The sequence below is a fragment of the Canis lupus genome, chromosome 31, assembly GCF_048164855.1.
Source record: "Canis lupus baileyi chromosome 31, mCanLup2.hap1, whole genome shotgun sequence".
In the NCBI taxonomy this organism is placed as follows: domain Eukaryota; kingdom Metazoa; phylum Chordata; class Mammalia; order Carnivora; family Canidae; genus Canis; species Canis lupus.
In genome coordinates this window covers 3,310,984-3,333,310 of record NC_132868.1, presented here as the reverse complement: position 1 = coordinate 3,333,310, position 22,327 = coordinate 3,310,984, and the positions used below count along the sequence as shown (strand labels likewise).

General features: G+C 35.7%; 1 long non-coding RNA gene across 1 annotated transcript in view; it reads right to left on the bottom strand.

Moving 5' to 3' along the window:
* Nucleotides 1-2,348: 2,348 nt before the first annotated feature.
* LOC140622368 (uncharacterized) overlaps nucleotides 2,349-22,327 on the bottom strand; it is a 92,863-nt gene continuing 72,884 nt past the window's right edge. Inside the window, exons 2-4 of the long non-coding RNA XR_012022134.1 lie at nucleotides 11,606-11,725; nucleotides 3,589-3,720; nucleotides 2,349-3,001 (exon numbers count right to left, since the gene is read on the bottom strand). This is a non-coding gene — a long non-coding RNA (uncharacterized lncRNA). The remainder of the gene's footprint in view (nucleotides 3,002-3,588; nucleotides 3,721-11,605; nucleotides 11,726-22,327) is intronic.

The window sequence follows — 22,327 nt, the reverse complement described above, 5'->3', positions numbered from 1 at the left end:
AGCCAGGAAATATGCTCTTATTACTCTTCTCATTCCACATCATCTTAGGAAATTAAACTAAAAATATGTAATTGTCAGAAAAAATTTGTGACAGGGTAAAATTTAAATAGAAGATATCAAAGAGGTGCAACAGATACTTCAAATGTCGCTAAATACACATAGGCGATGAAATCTGTGATTTCCAGAGTTAATTTTGCATATAACTATCAATGAATTAACTATTTTTGATATATTTCTGGGAAATGATCAAGGAAGAATTTTCTAAGATTTGGGCTGCTGAACACACAACCACAATTGAATTTATTTTATTCTTTTTGTAAATAAATATAAGAGTGATGTATTTATGACAATTTTAGAGGAAACATGCTAAAGTGAAATGCATGGCGATCATGTGATTTATGTGATCCCTGACTGCATGCGCACATGTGAAACATAAAACATTAAAGTGACATAATTTTATTTATTTTTTTAAAGATTTTATTTATTTATTCATGAAAGACAGAAAAGACAGAGAGAGAGAGAGAGAGAGACACAGGCAGAGGGAGAAGCAGACTCCATACAGGGAGCCTGACATGGGACTCCATCCCGGGTCTCCAGGATCCCACCTGGGCTGAAGGCAGCGCTAGACCGCTGAGCCACCCAGGCTGCCCCAAGAGTGACATAATTTTAAATCGGAATTCCACAGCACTATTGTAAATGGTATCTTGAGGTTCTTCAATTCACCTTTAAACGCTTAAGAATAATAACTTATTGTTTAGTGATTAATTATCAAAAAAATAGTCCGGAAATCTATTCATATTCAAATTATTGTAAGAAACATTAATTTTAATTGAAAAATAGGTTCAGGGAAATGCAGTTGTTATAGCTTTTTAACTTGAAAGAAAATAGCAACAAATAGCAATGCAATACATTTATAAATACCTTAAGATCATATTGTAAATAAGTTCAATAACTCTGGTAAAATGACAGGTTTATTTTAAAATATTTTCATAGGACATTTAATGCATTTTGATCCACTGAAGTTTTTTTTCCAACTCTAATTAAGGTGTTTTGTTTTGTTTTTGTTTTTTTTTGTTTTTTTTTTTTTTAGTTTGTTTTATTTTTGTTTTTCTTTTGCCTGGACTCATGGATTCAAGAAGAAACAGACAATGGAAACCACTCTGGCTTTCCAACTTTTAGTTATTCTTACACAAACCCTGAAGAGCAGAGCATGGTAGAAAGGAAAAGTGGGGGATACCCGTCATCCCCACCATTTTTTTCTTCCAATGACTTGACACCACCCAGGCCATTTCAACACATAAGGAATGCTGACCCAAGTCTATTTTCCGGGATTTACTGCTATACTCCCAACCAGTAAACATTTTAGGTGCAGCAGGTCTAGCTAATCTGCTATTTGGAGACGTTGACAAGACTGCGTGTTTCTGGAGGCTATGCAACTTTGTTGGAAAAATTAAATGAAAGAATAAAGGTATGACTTTAGTGAACTATGAAGTCCCCACACGGTTTGCCACCCTCGTGTGAGTGTAGCACGTTTACGTATAGTACAATTACTTGCTAAATTAAAACCAAGTATCAGTTGGAAATCTTCACACTATGGCAAGTGGAGGCAGTGAAACCCGTGATTCAACTATAGAAGAGAGTTTGAGTCCGAAATTTTGAGGCCATCAGTGAAATAATCATTTCTAAGTGTTAGGAAGTTTACGCTATAGTTCTAGTGTTGTATACAGAGAGAAACAGAGAGCCAGTGAGTATCTTTCCGTCTTTTGTCTAGTTTCTTCATACCCTGTAACAATTTTGCCAGCCTCTCATCAAAAACCCTTGGAAGTTTTCCCTGCACTCCTGTTCAGTACAAACTTATCATACTAACTGCTGTTTGTGTCTACATTTTTTTAAATCACAAAAGCCTTCCAAACCATTCTGAGACAAGTAGACATGCATTTGTGGAATGCAAAAGGAAAAGAAATATGTGACCAACAACATATAGTATTGTGAGGACGGGAAACACAGATGGTGGAAACATTTTTTTCGTTAATATTTGTCACAAACATATGAATGAAAGCTCACACACTTAAAATGTTTTACCTTTGCCCATATTATAGACATTTGAATTTCAACATTGAGCAGTGATAGTTAATGACAATATAATGTCTTAACAAGGCAGCTAATAATGCAATTCTTCTTTGCTTGAACTTCCACCTTTCACATTAGCTAGAAAAATGCACTTCCTACTAATCATAAGAAGGAACAAAATAGATTTTAAAAAATGAGTGAAACATTCCCTGTGGCATTCTGGACAAAAGTGTCTGGATTGCACATTTATTGGATATTAGAGTAGAAACATTGCTAATTTTTATTCCCAAAGCTCAATAAGGTTAATTAAAGTTCACATGAATATACATAAAATATTCACATGAATAACATATTAAGTCATCAGCACATTGTTCCAATAGAGGGCAGCTGATTAACAGACTTAAAGTATAGTTTTTACATACATACTGGGGCCTGGCCAATGAACCAAATCAAATTGTCTAATGAATTGAGTAATCTTAAAATGGATTAATTAGGTTGGTAATTATGAATTAAGAAATTAAAAAGTGATGAATTATTTTGGTAGCAGATAATGGCAGTTGACAATTTATTACAAATTCTCATAGTATTTATTATAATAACATTAATCATGCACAGCTGTTCTGCTATTAGGATAGTTAAGGGTAATTCCATAGAATTTCATTCAAAAGTAATATCTTCTGTTCACAGGAGGGGAGCTAAGTGTGTAAAGATGCATTAAATAATAAGAAATCTAAGATTAGCTTTTCGTGTGCTCATAAATTAACTTTGAAAGGAGGAGATATCTTTCTAGGTGATGACTTAGATAAATCTCCCGTCGATTGTAATGCTAATTTGAATAGTCCTCCGGTGTCTCTTGAGCCTCCATTTTTCTTCCGGGATGCTGAAAGGGCTGGACTTGCAAGGTGAGAAAACTCTTCTCGATGTTCAGTTACTGTCAGCAAAAAGAGGGCATAGAATTTATGTCTTTATGGCCTCAGCTTAAACTATATTATTTACCATACCTTCAAATACTACGCTAGTGTTGCAAAACTGATTGGGGAAGTTTCTAACTTTGGCTATCATCTGGAGACTTTTAGATTACTTTGGGATTACTTGCTTCTTTTTTTTTTTTTTTTTTTTTTTTTTTGATTACTTGCTTCTTAAAAGTCAGATAAAACATATTGGTGAAATGCTTTGCTCCAGGTGCAGTTCAGTGATTTATCTAAAAAGTAGCTGGAGAAGAACAAACATTATATGGTCTCATTCATTTGGGGAATATAAAAATTAGTGAAAGGGAATAAAGGGGAAAGGAGAGAAAATGAGTGAAAATATCAGTGAGGGAGACAAAACATGAGAGATACCTAACTCTGGGAAACGAACAAGGGGTAGTGGAAAGGGAGGTGGGCGGGCGTTTGGGGTGACTGGGTGATGGGCACTAAGGGGGGCACTTGGCAAGATGAGTACTGGGTATTATGGTACATGTTGGCAAATTGAACTCCAATACAATTAAAAAAAAAAAAAAAGTAGCTGGTGGGGCACCTGGTGGCTGAGTGGTCGAGTGCCTGCCTTCGGCTCAGGTCGTGGTCCCAGAGTCCTGGGTTGACTGTGTTGGGCTCTCAGCTTCTCCCTCTCCCTCTGCCTACACTCTGGGCCTGTTGGTGCTTGCTCGCTCTGTCAAATAAATAAATAAAATATTAAAAATAAATAAATAGTAACTGGTATTTTCAAAGTAACAAGTTACTGAGTTTATTTATGCATTTGGCTGTTTTTTTTTTTTTTTTTTTTGCATAGTTCATTAATTTCACTATTTACCTTTACTAGTTTTCTCCTCCCAGTTTCTTTGGTCTATAATGTTCTGCTTTTTCTAGTTTCCTGATATAAGTGCTTCTTTTAGTTCTCGTGCTTGATCATTTCTTACATAGTGAAATAAGACTGGTATACTTGAATTATTAGGTCTATGTTTCTGTACCTTTTGTTAAAATTGGGAATTAGACTAAACTATGCGGTTTCTTTAGTAAAAAGGACGAAGGAGGAGGAGAAGGTGACACCATGAAGCATCTGACAACACAAAAGTCAGAGGAGCATTTCACAAAAATGAAGCTTTCAAAAAAATGCAAACAGAAGGCAGAAGAATTAGGATTTTGAGGCTTTCCAACGTGAGATCTCTGACCAAACTTCTTTTCTGAAACTGTGGCAAACAGCAGTAGAAACAGAGCTTTAGCTCAGGTGCCAGAAATAGGGGTTTACAGTCAGGGATTCAAGGAGGAAAGTTAGGTAGCAAGGATATCACGGAGCAACACATATCTTGAGCATATGCTCCCCACAGATCTCTGGCTACTATATAAATATGTACGAGTTATGGAGACCCCAGGGCCCAAGAGAATCAATGAGGAGACAGACAGTTTGAACCATAGAGCCACATGGGGCAAAATGTGTAAGGTTTTGCTTTTATAACAGTGCACTCCTAAAATTCTGCACCTCATGAAACAGAAAGTGGAAGCCCTCGTTTTTAAAATGTCAGATGTCAGAGCCTAGGCTGGCAGAGAGCTGTAAATTGCACAGGAATCAGAGAGACACCCCCAGGGGGCTGGATAAAACAGCAATGCTGAGAAATCACAAGAACGTGATAGGCATTTTTGTGAAATGCAGAGAAGAAAAATTTTGTTGAGTTCAACGAAATTAACTGCCATCTAGAACAGCAGACGCAATGGTATATTTTCCACAATTTCCAAATTCCAAATTCAAACCATTAGAAATAACAAGAAATAGGAAAATGAGACACACCAAAGAAAAGTAGTAGTCAGTGGAGACAGATTCTGAGTACAATCAGAAATTAAACTTATTAGACAAAGATTATAGAACAGCTATTGCACCTAAATTAATTTTTAAATGTAGATTTTATTTTATTTTTTTAAAGATTTATTTATTTATTCATAAGAGACACACTGAGCAAGGCAAAGACATAAGCAGAGGGAGAAGCAGGCTCCCTGCAGGGAGCCTGATGCAGGACTCGATCCCAGGACCCCGGGATCATGCCCTGAGCCAAAGGCAGACACTCAACCACTGAGCCACCCAGAGGCTCCTAAGTGTATATTTTAAATAAGGGAAAATACATATTCAGGTAAAGACTATCAAAAGAGAAATTGAAATTATGTTTTTAAAAATAAAATTTTCAAAGCTGAAAAGTGGAATCACTAAAATGTATAAAAATGCTTGTTTAGACCCATAGCAAATTGGAGACAAATTTATGTGTGACCTTGAATGTAGATCAAAAGAAACTACCCTCAAAAAAAAAAAAAAAAAAAAAAAGAAACTACCCTCTCTGAAGAAGAAAAAGAGAGAGATTGAAGACATATGGATGGACTTTCACTTCCAACAGTATTGTAAGAGCAAGAACTAGAATCATGCTTGCTATAATAGCTTATTAGTTCCAGAAGTTTTCCTGCTCATTCTCTCAAATTTCTACATAGACAATCATATCACCTCTGAACAAAGACAGTTTTATGTCTGCATTTGCCACCTGTATACTTTTCATCTACTTTTTATGTCTGATTGCACTAGCTAGAACTTCCAGCAGAATGTTGCAAAAGGGTGCTGAGAGGGGACATCCTTGCTTTGGACATAACCTTAGTGGAAAAGCTTTGAGTTTTTCACCATTAAGTATGATGTAGCTGTAGGTATTTCATAGATATTACTTATCAAGTTGGGGAAGTTCCTCCTCTATTCCTAGTTTAGTGAGAGTTTTTAACATGAACAGGTATTGAATTTCACCAAATACTTTTTCTCCATTTGCTGATATGTGATTTTCAAGTCACAGAAATTGATATGATTTCTTTTCTGTAAAAAAGATTTTATTTATTTATTCATGGGAAACAGAGAAAGAGAGAGAGGCAGAGACACAAGCAGAAGGAGAAGCAGGCTGTTTGCTGGACATGACGTGGGGCTCCATCCCAGGACTCCAGGGTCGCTCCCTGAGCCAAAGGCAGACGGTAAACCACTGAGCCACCCAGGTGTTCCTGTGATTTCTAAATGTGTAAATATGACGTAAATCTCACAATATTGTGGGGTCTGTTTTAGACTGGTTCCCACAGAAGGTTTTAACTCTCAAGTCTCCCTGCTGGACCTCAAGCATCTCATCAGTTACGGTGCAGGTTTTCCTACTCTGACACTACTTCCCCTGGTGGAAACCCCGTTGAACCTCTGCTCCCGTAAACTGCAATTCCCCATAAACACCTGCCTCTCCAAACTTGGGGGCAGTGATTTTCCAAGAAGACTGTGGATTTTACTTCCTGGTAGAAGAGAGCAATAACTATTGCTCTATTCAGCATTTTACTTCCTGGTAGAAGAGAGCAATAACTCCCAAACTCCTTCTATGTAGAACCCCAAATCCCACTAATCTGTTTTGGTCACATAAATCTGCCTATTGTGAATATTTCTTATAAATAAAATCATACATTTGTGGGTTTTATGACATTTCTCTGGAGCTCTCTTCATCTTTCTTCCTTCTTCAGATTGCAACTTCTCCTGTCCCACTTTCAAGTTTGTGTATTTTTATTTTTGCCAACTCAAATTTATTATTGAGCCTCCTCTATTGAAATTTTAATTTCAGTTATTGTACTTTTGCATATCATAATTTCCACTTTTTAAAATAATTTTTATACACATCTGCTTATTTTATGGGACACTGTTATCTTTCCTTCCTATAATTCTTTAAGCATGGTTTCCTTTAGATTTTTTAACATATTTACAAGCAATACTGGGAAGGCTTTGCTTGCAAACCCTACCAGGTCCACCTCTGTGACAGTTTTTATTTCTGTTCTTTTTAATGTGTATGGTTCAAATTTTCCTTTCTATTTGCATGTTTCACGTTTTGTAGAAAATAATTTAAATAATATACTTTAGCAACTCTGGATCATGATCCATTCTCGATATTGATATTGTCGTCTTTGTTTACTTCTTTATTTCTTTATTTAGAGACATGATGGACTAATTCTGCAAAGTCTGTTTTCCCACTTTGTACAGCCTCTGATGTCCCCACACAGATCTTTCCCTGTGTTTTATTGGCCTAATCACCTAAGAGTCATCCCTGGATCTGCATCTGCCACTTTTTGTTCAGAATTTGTGCTTTATGCCCCCTTGGCCAGTTAGATTTCTCTCCTCTGCTATTGCATGTATGCCTAGCCAATATTATAGTCCAAGGGGTTTGCAGATCTTTATACCCTTGTAATTGTTTGTCAGGGATCCTGTACCAAAATACTATAGACTGGGTGGTTTGAACAACAAAAATTCATTATCTCACAATTCTGGAAGCTAGAAGTCCAACCTGAAGGTATCAGCAGGGTTAGCCTCTTCTGGAGACTATAAAGGAAGAATCCTTCCCAGTTCTCTCTGCTTGGCTTGTAGGTGGCTGTCTTTTCTGTATGCTTTTTCACACCGTCTTACCTTTATTCGTGACTGTGTGCAAGTGTATTAGAAAGGACACCAGTCATCCTGGATGGAGATCCATCCAATCACCTCACTTTAACTTGATTACCTCTCTAAGACCCCATCTCCAAATAAGCTGGCACTCTGAGGTACTGAGGTTAGGACTCCAACACATGAACGGAGAGCACAACCCAACCCATGACTGCCATATTCAGTCAGGGATAAGCTTGGAAGTTGTCCCTCGATTGGTCCTGAAAAAAGGTGCAAAGTTGGTCCTGTGCACAGTGTTTTAGAGTGCCAGGGTTAAGTGTGATGCTATTTTAAGTCTATCTTGATAGGAATTGACCCGGCATAGGTATAGTTTATCTTTCTGTGTCTGCTAAAACATTCCTTTTCTGACATTCCTTTTGTGCTTCTGCCCTGTGTTGCTGAGCGCATGTAGAGCTTGAACAATGTTAGCAGGTGTGCTCCTATTTCTCTCTGATTGTTCCTGCCTGTATGTAGGCTAGCACATGTGCACAGGTTATCCTGATCCACATATTTGGGTGGGTTTCTAGGAGGACTCTTTGAGATTTTCTCTTTCCAGGCTCTCCCTCTTAAACTTCAGGTGGCTTTGCCATCTTATTTGTTTCCCTGTAAACTATATGTACTTACGAGGTTTCTAAATTTGCCTTAACCCAAGGATGTTACACAGGGGTCAGGTAAAGGCAAACAAATGTCGAATGTCTTCAGGACAGTCTTAAAGAGACATAGTGTATCAATTCCACTGCCCTTCTTCCCTGGACCTATCAAAACATTTAAAATTTACACCAACTCCTCAGAAAGACTACCTATAAAATAGTGGAAGCCATGTCTTTCACACTGAAGGGCTTCCCTTGGCTTCACAGAACTCAAGCTCTGATTTTTATCTCAAAGCCTGAGTGTTTGCTATCATTTTACTACATAAGACATTTGCACCTTTATGGATTCTATTCTTGACCTTTATCATCGAATTCCGTGCATTGCATTTCAACTTCTGAGAGAACGAAAAGATCCATTATTTGAGAAATTGTGACTTTTTGAGTATTTGATTTCTTATTCTAGTGATGCAACTATGTGAGACATGGCCATATATTCAGGTCTCCGGAGACTGGAAGGCAGGATAAGTCTCCCAGAAGTATTTCTGTGGAGAAGTGTTGTTTGGTGACTACGCTTTATGACTACAAAGATGAATGAAGCTGTTCTTACTCTATGCATATAAATTTTAATGTTATCTCTGGTCATGGAACAATGAATATGCCAGAAGCTGAGGCTTCTTATCACTGACCCATTAGTGCCCTCAACTCTGATTACAACATATAAAACTTTCCAAAAGTGTATTATAGCTGAGACTTTATATTAGCCGAAACTGATGCTCAGACAGGCTTGCCAAATTACTTGTAGACAGTAATGTAAAATTATGGCTGATTTTAAATGTGAGGGTCACCCAATGATCTCATGTTCTTACTCCTCAGACTTAGAGGCAACTCAATTTAATGCAACCCTTCTGTGGAAGTCAAATTCTGTTAAAGAATGCCATATAATTCCCTTTTTCTTATAAGACATCATGATCAATAATGGTAGAGAGCTCTGTTTATCTTATTTATTTTACATTTGCAGACCAAATGAGTATCCTGAACAAATAATTAATTTTTATTGTAACTAGCCATACTTCTTTTTGGCCAGCTTAATTCTTTTAATCAAGTTTGGATTCATTTACCTATTAAAAGGACAAGATGTATTGATTGTGTTTGAACACAAGTCCTACATAAGTCTCAATAATGTTTCTTTGCCTTGAGAAAATAGGGTTTAGGGCCCCTGTTATTTTGATTGCCAAATGCAAAATGATCCACTATTTATCACTTAGAAAATTGATGGGTGTGTTTTACCTCTAAGAACAACATTTTCATGAGGAATAACGCATATTAATTAAAAGCTGATATCTTAGCCAATACAGTTTCCTTTTCTAGGTACTGCTATCTGGTTTTCTTTGGTCTAGCAATTCTCAGCAGTGTCATCAAGAAAGTTAATTCACTGATGTGATGAAGTGGTGACAAACAGGCTGATGTTTACTGGCCCTAGTGACTCCACTTATTTTTGATGTTTTGCTTTGTATTGTTGGGGGTTAGCTGTATAGACTGTAAGGAAAGGGAGGACCGGCCCTCAGAAATCCATCCTAGTCACTCTTTCTTTTGTCAGTATAGACTTTTCCTTAATTTGGTACTACATCTTGACTAAAGGGACAGCCTGTAATGGGCTTATGCCATTGCCACTTCCACTGGCAAACATGAACTGTAGTGAACTGAAATTCTTGAGAATAGTGGGGCATACTATAAATTTATTGATCCTTAAAGAACCATGACACTGAAATTCAAAGACTGAATTTCCCCCTCCCACATGGATTCTGACTTTGGTCTTGTGACTGGCTTTGGTCAATGGAAGGTAGGCAAATATGACATAAGTCAAAGCTTGGTAAGCATTTCAGCTTATGTACTCTGAAGCTTGTTTTTTGTTGCAATGTGCTTGGTATCTATTTTGAAAAGAAGTCTAACATACCACAAGGAGGGATAAGAGAGATTGAGAAAAAGAGGTCCCAGATTTCCAGCTATTCCCACTGAGGTACATACTCATGAATGAGGCCATTTTGAATGTTCCAGCATGAGCTACTGTCTGGTCGCTGCAGCATAGAATACTCCCAAGGAGTCCAGCAGAAGGACCAATCAATTCAAAAACACATGAGCAATATTACAGTATTTTTTTTAATTTTAAGCCATAAACTTGGACTAGTTTGTTACACAGCAAGAGGCAACTGAAATCAATGGTGATTTGGAAGCATTTGAGTCATGTGGACATCTTGATAAATTTCAGGTTGTGATTCAGTGGTCTGGGGTCAGGGCTGGAGGTTCTATATGTTCCACAATTTTCAAATTGATACCAGTGAAACTTCTGTGCAGACCACACTTTACAAATGGAGGCCCAATAATTCATTGTTCTTCACCTATCTTAAGACCATTTCTGGGCATATAATTGCTTTAAAAACTCAGATGAATCCTCTTTTTTTGAAGTTGTTTTTACTAGAAGAGTGAGTATAGAAGATATACCATTCTAGTAACATACATGGACAAATATACCTTTAAGTAACTCAAGTTTTGGGTGGTGCCTGGGTGGGTCAGTCGTTTAAGTGGCCAATTCTTGCTTTCAGCTGAGGTCATGATCTCAGCATCCTGGGATTGAGACTCGCATCAGGCTCTGCACTTAGTGGGGAGTCCGCTTGAGGTTTCTGTGTCTCCCTCTCACTCTGCCTCTCCCTTCCCTCTCTAAAATAAATAAATACATTTTTTTTTAAGTAACTCAAGTTTTTGGTGTCTGGAGAAACCTGCCTGAGGGGATCATTGTCTCTAATGTTCAAATACAGTATTTCAGTCACCAATAATTAGTCGTCTGGGAGAATCCTCAGAGGGCTGGCACTCGTCTTCTTATAAACTCCTAGACCACTGAACTCTGCTGTATGATTGGCCCCACTGAATCTGGAATCTTTTTACAGCATGTTTATCTACACTGTTTTCCTTCCTTCCACACTTTTTGTGAATGCACTGCTTCTTTTTGAAGTTTTGGAGTAACCAAGTATTCAGAATACATTGTAATGCAATCAACAATTTAAGACTGAATGTTACACACTTGACTCACAGAATTGATTTTGATTTTGTTCCTTCATTTGTTTTTGCTTGCCCTTGCCTCTGTTGAGGCCTCAATGAATGTCATTTTCTCTATTCTTACTTTACTTGCTCTATGTATCCATCAGTCTTAGCCCCTAACATCACTCTCACTTTTTTCAACAGATGAATTTTCCTTACTGTCATTTATCCAAATTAGACTCCTGATCTAAACGTATTGATCCTGACTTATTAAGGTGTTCTGCTGAATTTGCTGTGGCTCAGCAGTTGAAAGAGTTCTGTGTATGGCGATAATAAAGATGTGTTAATAGGTTTCTACCTTAATAAGTTCACTTTTATTAAAATGACTATAATGTATATTTTAGATTAAGTAAGTGAAGCCATTGGAAGGTTAGGGCAGGACAATACTCAAAGGGCAAGGTACTCACATCTAAACTTACTTATCTCTTTTGTTCCTAGAATCTGAATATGATCCCAGTCTCTGATTTTTCCCCATATTCAGAATCCATGCCTCTCTTACAATATTTTTTTGCAAATTCAGTTCTGCTTCATTCATGATTCTACAGTAATAGAAAGGAAAAATTTAATAAGCTATTTTAGGAACCCAGAATCATTCCATCTTAACTACTACAGTATCTAATATTAAGGGTTTTTTTTATCCCGGAAAGCCATTCCAAAATTTTAAACTTGTTTTGATTACTGATTCCATTATGTAGCTGAGTAGTTTCCTGATACATTGACAGGACATTTTTTACATTTCTCTTTCTAGGGTAAAGCTGTAAAAGTTGTGTATGGTCATGATAATTGTTGTCAGTTAGCCCCAACTCTAGACTTTTAATATGCCTGTTGAAATTACATAACCAAGTGCTAGTAGAGATATATGTGTAAAAACAGTGAATCTATAAATTTTGATCTTATTCAGAATGTGAATCAATTTACCTAAGTGATTGGCTAAAAGGTACATTAATAGAATATATAATCAAAAATTAAATATTCAGATGTACTTATAATTTAAGTTCTGTTCATATTCTAAATGATTTGAGGAATTACAACCCTATGCAATAACATAATAATCATATACAGTCTTCATAAATATAGTCATGACATGGTAAAAGTGTAAAACCAGAGACTATGAAAGGCAGGCCATTTGTTTCAAATAAAAGTTGTGTGAACCTTTTCTGAGTACAAATTGGGGTTATTAGGCCCTACCCTAAAATGTATTTTTCTTACCAAAATTTCAGAGTTTAAATTACTTATTATCTCACGGAAGCCAGAGGAGAAAAACAAATGGAACTTGTCATAAAAGACAGATCTTCTCTCAGATGAGTAGAGCTTATTCATAGGCAATACTAATATAAAAAGTAATAGCTGCAGGATATACAGCATGCCTTATTACAGCATATTGATTAGACACAAAATAATTTTTTTAATTATTTATTTTAGAGAGAGTGGTGGGAAAGGTATAGAGACAGAGAGAGAGAGATTGGGAATCTCCAGCAGATTCCTTGTTGAGTGCAGAACCATCATGGGACTTGATCTCATGACCTGAGCCGAATTAAGAGTGGGCCATTTCATTTCTATACACTAACAATGAGACTGAAGAAAGATAAATTAAGGAGTCAATCCCATTTACAATTGCACCCCAAAGCATAAAATACCTAGGAATAAACCTAACCAAAGAGGTAAAGGATCTATACCCTAAAAACTATAGAACACTTATGAAAGAAATTGAGGAACACACAAAGAGATGGAAAAATATTCCATGCTCATGGATTGGCAGAATTAATATTGTGAAAATGTCAATGTTACTCAGGGCAATTTACACATTTAATGCAATCCCTATCAAAATACCATGGACTTTCTTCAGAGAGTTAGAACAAATTATTTTATGATTTGTGTGGAATCAGAAAAGACCCCAAATAGCCAGGGGATTTTTAAAAAAGAAAACCATAGCTGGGGGCATCACAATGCCAGATTGCAGGTTGTACTACAAAGCTGTAGTCATCAAGACAGTGTGGTACTGGCACAAAAACAGACACATAGATCAATGGAACAGAATAGAGAACCCAGAAGTGGACCCTCAACTTTATGGTCAACTAATATTCGATAAAGGAGGAAAGACTATCCATTGGAAGACAGACAGTCTCTTCAATAAATGGTGCTGGGAAAATTGGAGATCCACATGCAGAAGACTGAAACTAGACCACTCTCTTGCACCAGACACAAAGATAAACTCAAAATGGATGAAAGATCTAAATGTGAGACAAGATTCCATCAAAATCCTAGAGGAGAACACAGGCAACACCCTTTTTGAACTCAGCCGCTGTAACTTCTTGCAAGATACATCCATGAAGTCAAAAGAAACAAAAGCAAAAATGAACTATTGGGACTTCATCAAGATAATAAGCTTTTGCACAGCAAAGGATACAGTCAACAAAACTAAAAGACAACCTACAGAATGGGAGAAGATATTTGCAAATGACATATCAGATAATGGGCTAGTTTCCAAGATCTATAAAGAACTTAATAAACTCAACACCAAAGAAACAAACAATCCAATCATGAAATGGGCAAAAGACATGAAGAGAAATCTCACAGAGGAAGACATAGACATGGACAACAAGCACATGAGGAAATGCTCTGCATCACTTGCCATCAGGGAAATACAAATCAAAACCACAATGAGATCCTACCTCACACCAGTGAGAATGGGGAAAATTAACAAGGCAGGAAACCACAAATGTTGGAGAGGATGCGGAGAAAAGGGAACCCTCCTGCACTGTTGGTGGGAATGTGAACTGGTACAGCCACTCTGGAAACTGTGTGGAGGTTCCTCAAAGAGTTAAAAATAGACCTGCCCTACGACCAGCAATTGCACTGCTGGGGATTTACCCCAAAGATACAAATGCAATGAAACGCCAGGACACCTGCACCCCAATGTTTCTAGCAGCAATGTCCACAATAGCCAAACTGTGGAAGGAGCCTCGGTGTCCATCGAAAGATGAATGGATAAAGAAGATGTGGTTTATGTATACAATGGAATATTCCTCAGCCATTAGAAATGACAAATACCCACCATTTGCTTCAACGTGGATGGAACTGGAGGGTATTATGCTGAGTAAAATAAGTCAATCGGAGAAGTACAAACAGTGTATGTTCTCATTCATTTGGGGAATATAAATAACAGTGAAAGGGAATATAAGGGAAGGGAGAAGAAATGTGTGGGAAATATCAGAAAGGGAGACAGAACATAAAGACTCCTAACTCTGGGAAATGAACTAGGGGTGGTGGAAGGGGAGGAGGGCGGGGGGTGGGGGTGACTGGGTGACGGGCACTGACGGGCACTTGACGGGATGAGCACTCGGTGTTATTCTCTATGTTGGTAAATTGAACACCAATAAAAAATTAATTTATTAAAAAAAAAAAAAAGAGTGGGCCATTTAACTGACGAAGCCACCCAGACGCAAAGCCATTCTGGCAAAACATGGTTTCAGGTCCATATGCCACCATTTTCCCATAATAGTCTCAGTTTAGGCTTCTTTTCCTGGTATTAGTCGTAGCACCTCCTTTCTTTCTGAAAGATGTCTAGGATTAGATGACAAAATATTTGGCCACTCTATAAATATTAAATAGTTTGCATCAACTTTGGTCAGATTTATAACACATAGAATGTTAAACTTGGGCACAAGAAAATGACCATCCTAGATCTTTATAGATTGGTAAAATGATTATATGGGGCTCAGAGAAGAAAATTATCAGAGCCAGGATAAGGCAAGAAAAATAACTCTAAACTAAATAATAAATAAGGGTAGCCTGCAAATATGCATTTTTCAATAAAGATATTGAAATCTTTCTTTGTGCAGTTTATTATTATAAGCCCATTTTTTGGGTTATATAATTATTCTAACATTTCTGATTTATGTTCCATTATTGTTCCCATTTTATGAAAGAGTAAATTGAGGCACAAGGATTTTAAGTAATTTTCTCAGGCTGACATAGTTCGAGTTTTCAAAATATACATACACACACACACTTTCATACATATCCCTAAAGCATATTATGTATACACCTAACTACATATATATTTTTATATATACATCTGTATTATATATACATATGTTACATAAACTTAGACATATGGTGTCTATACACATATATAATACAGATATTATACCCATATTATAAACATATATATACATAAAACTGAATACCATGGCATTTAAAGAAGATTTGAGGTTAGAGATTTGAGGTTGGGTAAACATGGGCCTTTGGCTTTGCCTCTCTCTAGCAACATGATCTTCAGCATATTTTGTATTTCACTTAAGTCCCAGCACTTGAAATTGGTACCTGACACATAGCAACAATTTAACAAATTTCAGCTCATTTTTTATGTGGTTTTCAGTGTCTAATACGAAACCAAAGATAACTTATCCATTCAAAAACTCTGGTTTAATGCTTTAAAAAAAACTATTATTTCAAATGTTTTTAGTAATGAACTTATTAGATGTTTCACTGAGAACCTCACGTACTGTCTTACGACATTCAGCCATGGGTGGTAGCATGGGAAAATAAGCCTTGTTAATTGGAGAGGCTGGAGGCTGATAGAAGGAAGCAAAGGAGCACGGCAAAGACTGCCTGAACACAAATAGAATAGTGAAAGGGAACAGTGGAGCCTCCAACACATAGAGGGGGTTAATTCTACCATTGGGCTTCCTAAGCTGATCCCCACAAAAGGCACTCAGGTAATTACAAGCTTAGTTAATTATACATAAACTTTAAAACCATTACTGCATCCTTACTTTTTTTCCCCTTGGTCTGTTTACAAATGTGTGCTTATGATTTTGATTGGTTGCAATTCAAATCACTATATAACACAAAGCAAATGCTCTAGTGACTTCTTTTCAAAACAAACTTGTTCTTTTTTTTTTTTTTAGGATTTTTATTTCTTTATTTGAGAGAGAATGTGTGAGCGAGAGAGAGCACGAGCAAAAAAGGCAGGGGCAGAAGGAGATGGAGAGAGGGAGAAGTAGACTCCACACTGAGCAGGGAGCCCAATGTGGGACTCTATCCTAGGACACCAGGATCAGAACCTAAGAGGAAAGCAGCTACTTAGGGGACTGAGTCATCCAGGTGCCCTCAAAAGAAAATTTTGAAGTAATCAGAAGGCTTGGATAGTTTATTATACTACAGAAGCAACAGATTTAGAGATATATGTGCATTTTCTTTAAATAGAGCTAATCTTTATATGGAAGTAGTTATCTTATCAATAATGAACTCAATGCTTTCTAATGCATTATGCTTCAATGAAGTTCACTTTCATGTTTAAATGCAAAGAGGAGATGAAAAAGAAGTTATAACTTACTATATAGGTATATGTTTATTTATTTAGCAGAGAAAGTGAGTGAGTGAGAGCATGAGTGGTGGGAGGGGCAGAGGGAGAGGAAGGAGCAGATTCCCGGAGGAACCAAGAGGCCAAGCCAGGTTCCATCCCAGGACCTTGGGATCAGGAGCTGAGCCAGAGGCAGACCCTCAACTGACTGAGCCACCAAGGCATCTGATAACTTGGGGTGAAACTGCATCTTTAATATTTTATGTTAAAGTATCTGTAAATTCTAAAAATATAAAGATATATGCTGAAGTTTGTATTTCAAAACTACAGTTTAAACAAAAGGATGAAAAATTAGGAATAAACCAATAAAAGGGTACACCTACACTACTGCGTGACTATGTACAAAATACAAAGGGTCATTATAATTCTAGTGTTTGGAAACCAACTATATAACTTCAAATGAGTTATATAAATCAAATATTAACAACTTATGAGTTTATCAGTGAAAGGCAAATTAAACTTATTGTTATTATAATTTACTTACTTTCTAAGATCAGATTGCATATCAATCAGAAAACATTTTAATAATGTGTTGTCTAATTTATTAGGTGCTGTTTTTCTGGTCACAGAAGGTACCTCCCTTCCCTCATCATTTAGAAAAAAACAGATAACAAAAGGCATGTAATGAAAGAGGGAGATGTTTTAGCTTTCTTCTAAAACTACCCACATAACCTATTATCTATTTGGTTATATTTAGTAGTAGTTTTTACCTGATTAGATTTCATGATAGACAAAAATAGACATTAGATATGTACTGCAAGATTTATAGGACAATAAATAAAGTAATTTTACTGACCTGTTTAACCAACGTGAATCAGTTTAAATAGCTTAACCTTAAAATAAAAAATAGTAACAAATTAGAAATGTGTTTCATAGATTTTTAATAAAATGTTTTTTTAAGTGAAATATAGCATTCATACAGGTAAACGTCGTTTAGACGAAATTATACATCTAATTTGATATATTTTCTCGAAATGAACTCATTTGTATAACAGATCCAAGACAGTCATTTTAGTACCTGAAGAAGTCCTTGTGACTACCCACCAACTTCCTTGAGAACCACTATCCTGCTTTCCAATGGCCTAGTTTAGTTTTGCTTAATTTTAAGATTTTATTTATTCATGATAGACATGGGGGGGGGGGTGGGCAGAGACACAGGCAGAGGGAGAAGCAGGCTTCATGCCAGGAGCCTGACATGGGACTCGATCCCGGGACTTCAGGATCACGCCCTGGACCAAAGGCAGGCACTAAACTGCTAGTCACCAAGGGATCCCCCCCTTAATTTTTATTCTATAATACTATTTTGTGTCTAGCTTTTGTTTTTTATTCTCATTATTATGTTTGAGAGACTTACACATGATTTTTGTGGAGCAATAATTAATTGTTCATTTTAATTCTTGTGTAATACTTGATTGAACTAATTTAGGTTATTTACTTATTTTAATGGTTGTTTCTGGTTAGAGATTTTAGTTTATGATGATGCTATAAACTTGTCTTCTGTCCAGGTCTATACTCATTTCTTTTGCATATATGCTATGGATTAGAATTTCTGGATCATAGTGTGAATATATGTAACCTTGGTGCACAAGCCAAAGCATTCTCCAATAATGTATTTATCCCAATTTGTACTCCCCACAGCACGGTATAAAATGTCTAGTGACTCCATATCCTCACCTATATTTAATTTTTGTCAGTGTTTCTCCAAATAATTTCATTGAGGTATAATTCACTTAAACTGTATGCTTTTAAGTGTATAATTTAAAGATTTTTGGTAAAAAAAAAAATATATATATATATACACCCATGTAATCCTATGTCAATCTGCACATAGAGCATTTCTATCACTCACCCTAGTTCCTTCTTCAACTTTATAATTATTGCCACCAACAACCCCAAGTAATCAATAATTTGATTTCTACAACCATTTACTATTTTTGTCCATTATCAATCTTTATATACATGGAATAATACTGGATGTATTAATGCCTTATTTTCCTTGGTCAAATGTTTTTTTAAAAAAGATTTCATTTATTTATTTTCAAAGACAGAGAGAGCACAAGTGGAGGCAGGGGCAGAGGGAGAGGGGCAAGCAGACTCCCCGCTCAGTGAGAAACCCAACCCTGGGCTCAACCCCAGGACCCTTAGATCATGATCTAAGCAGAAGTCAGATGCTTCACCAACTAAGGCACGCAGGTGCCCCAGCAAAATATTTTTTAAGATTAATCTGTGCTGTTATGGCAATGTTAATTTGTTCATTTTTACTTATGAGTAAGATCTCACCATGTAGGTATATCAGTATTTATTCACCTATACACAAAAAGTTGAGCTGTTTTGAGTTCTGGAATATTATGGAGGAAAAAATTCTAATGTTCCATAAACAGTTGTGTATGTGCTTTATGTGAAGTTATGGTTTGATTTTTCTTGAATATACATAACTATAATTAATTTCTGAGTCATATGGTAAATGTGTGCTTAACTATCTAAGAAACTGCCAACTCTTCAAAAGTGGTTGTACCATTTACATTCTCTCTTTTTTCTCTCTATTTTTTTTTTTTTTTTTTTGGTGACCATTTACATTTTTACCAGGACTGTGTGAGTTTTGTTTGCAAGAATTCATCACCAACATGATACAGAATCAGATTTTATAATTTTAGCTACTCAGTGAATGTAAATGGTATTTCTACCATGATCTTAATTTTTACTTGACAAGAGATAGTGAGCATATTGAGCATATTTCATGTCTGTATTAGTCATTCATATCTTCTTTTATATTTGCTTAAATTTTTGGCCACTAAAAAAAGTATATATTTTGGATGCAAAGCCCTTTGTTAAAAATGTGTTTTATAGTGTTTTTTTTTTTTCCCAGTCTCTGGTTTGTATCTTCATTTTCTTACAGTGTTTTTTAAAGAGCATAAATGTTTACCTTTTGTCAAATTCTAATTTATTATGCTTTCTTCATCATGCTCTAGTGCCTTTTTTTTGGTGTAAAATTTGCCTACATGATAGAAGATTTAGTCACTGTTTTTTACAAAGGTCTTATTGTTTTCATTTTGACTGTAGGTCTATAATCCCTTTCAAATTATCTTTCGTGTATAATTTGTGTAAGAAGGCAAGGCTCACTTTTTATACCAAAAGAACTGTTTTTTTTTTTTTCCAGCAATTTCTTGAAGAGAAAACTCTTCCTCCATTGAATTGTATTGGTCTATATATAAATTTGAGGAAACATCATGTAACAATAAGCCTTCCCATATGTTATCATGATACATCTTTTTATTTCCTTAAATATTTCTTTCATTTCTCTCCATATATTTTTCAGTATATATAATCTGCACATATTTTATTAAGTATATTTCTAAGCAATTTCTGTTTTGAGATTATCAAAAACTGTCAAGTTTTTAAATCAGATTCTAATTGGGAATTGCTAGTGTATGGAAATAGAGTAGTTTTTAGGCGTTTTTCTTTTTGTTTGTTTGTTTTTTTTGTTTTTTTGTTTTATCTTTGTTAATTCTAGTTGGTTTTGGGGCAAGACTCTTTAGGATTTTCTACCCAGACAATTATTTTGACTATAAGAAAAAAAAACTACTTTTTCCTATCAAATATGTCTGCCTGAATCTATATTGTTTCTTTACCTTACTCTGTAGCTAGTATCTTCAGTAAAACAATGATTATTCTATTGGTGACAGAGGACATTCTTCCTTGTTCTTGATGGCCCTAATGAACAAGTGTTTCATGAGCTGTTGGATTCTTGTAGATGCCCATTATCAGACTGAAAATATAACTTTACATTACAAATGTGCTGCAAGTTTATACCATGTGTGATTATGAAATTAAGTCAAATGGTTTTCTTCCTCTGTTGAGAATATTCTATGATTTTCTCCCCTTTCTGATAAGCATAAAATACATTTATTTTCAAATGTTAAACCAATTTACATTCTTTGGTAAAATCCATTTAGTCACAGTGTACTATCCTGTTTATATGTTTTTGGAATCACTTTGCTAATATTTTGTTAAGACAGTTTGTGTCAATATTCATGAAGGATATTCGTCTGTGTCTTTCATTCTTAAAATATCTATGTATGGTTTTGGTGCCAAGCTACATTAAGCTTCAAGTGAGTTTAAAATTGTTTCTTCATGATTCTCTGAAAACATTTGGGCAAGATTGGCTTTATTTCCTTCTCAAACATTTGATAGAATTCACCAGAAAAGTTTTATGGGTCTGGACTGTATTTTGAGAGATGGGTTTAATTTTTAATAGAATGTCATTAATACATAGAAAACAATTCAAAATTTTCATTTCTGAATGCCTGGGTGGCTCAGTTGATTACGCATCTGCCTTGGGCTCAGGTCATGATCCCAAGGTCCTGGGATCAAGTCTTGCATGGGGCTCCTTACTCGGAGGGGAAACTACTTCGCTCTCTCTGCCTGCTACTCCCCCTACTTGTGATCTCTCTCACTCTCTCTCTCTTTCTGACAAATAAATAAAGAAAATCTAAAAAAACTACAATTTTTTTATTTCTTCTGGTTTCGATTTTGGCAGGTTGTGTGTGTGTGTGTGTGTGTGTGTGTGTGTGTGTGTTTTTTAAGAAATTTACCTATTTCATCTACATTGTCAGTTTTTTGCCACAAAGTCATTGTATTACTTTTATTATCCTATTAATACCTGAAGGATCTGTAGTGATGCTCCACCTTTCCTTCCTGATCATAGTAATTTATATACTCTCTCTCTTTCTCTTTTTCACAGGTAAAAATCTAAAATTATTGGATAAGTACTTCCTTCCAACTAATAAACTTAAAAGAAAGTCTCCATTTTCATTCATTTTCTTATTCCTCCTCTAACATTTTAAAAGCATTACATGCTAACGTATGACTAATCTTTCACTTTAGATAGCACATCTTTGCTTCTCAGGAATACAGGACTCCAATTATATCATGACTTCTGCAAGTTTACAACACTCTTTCAACTAGATCATTCTCAACATTCAAGTACACTGAACACACTTTAATCTCAAGAAGCATCGATTCCCCATAGACATGTCTCTCTTCTTGACCCCCACATACCATTTTTACAACCACCTTATAACTCTTCTACCCTGAACAAACTTCTTGCATTTTCATTGAGTTGAGGGGAAAATATTAATGAAATTATAAGTGGCCAAATGTTACAAGCAAAGTAAAAATGTTTGTACTTGAACATATTTTTACTAGGAATCAAGTTCACTGAGAGAAATGAAAAGGCATTAGCTTGATGTTTGCAATATTGTAGTCCTATAGTCAGAAAAAAATGGGAACAATTCTAAGGAAATAAATGAAAGTGAGTGAATGAAAAAATGAAATGAAAGAAGAAGCATTCTTCTAACGTAACAGTTGAATTTATGGAAGCCAGTTTAGACAGATGATAAAGGGAGAAATGATGTAGTCTTTCCAAAATGATAATAAATACAGGACTAAGAATTAGTTTAACTAGTTTTAGCATATCTGGAAGGATGAGGAAGATCTATGAAATTCTAATCAAAGAATTAAAAAGAAAATCTTTCAAAGAAATCTAAAACAATCTAATCCCCACCCCCCAAAAAAAACATAGAAATTTTTTTAGAAAGTTTTGAGAGAATGAATGGGAAGTTCAGTATTGAGCATTTAAGCAACATTATGGCACTAGTATCAAATTAAACATTAGAAGGATTCCAATGAGTATATGAGGTTGGGCATATGAGGGAAAGAATTGGAGGTTATTCCATTATCAAGACTTGGGGTAAGTGTTGAAATTGTAGGAGCA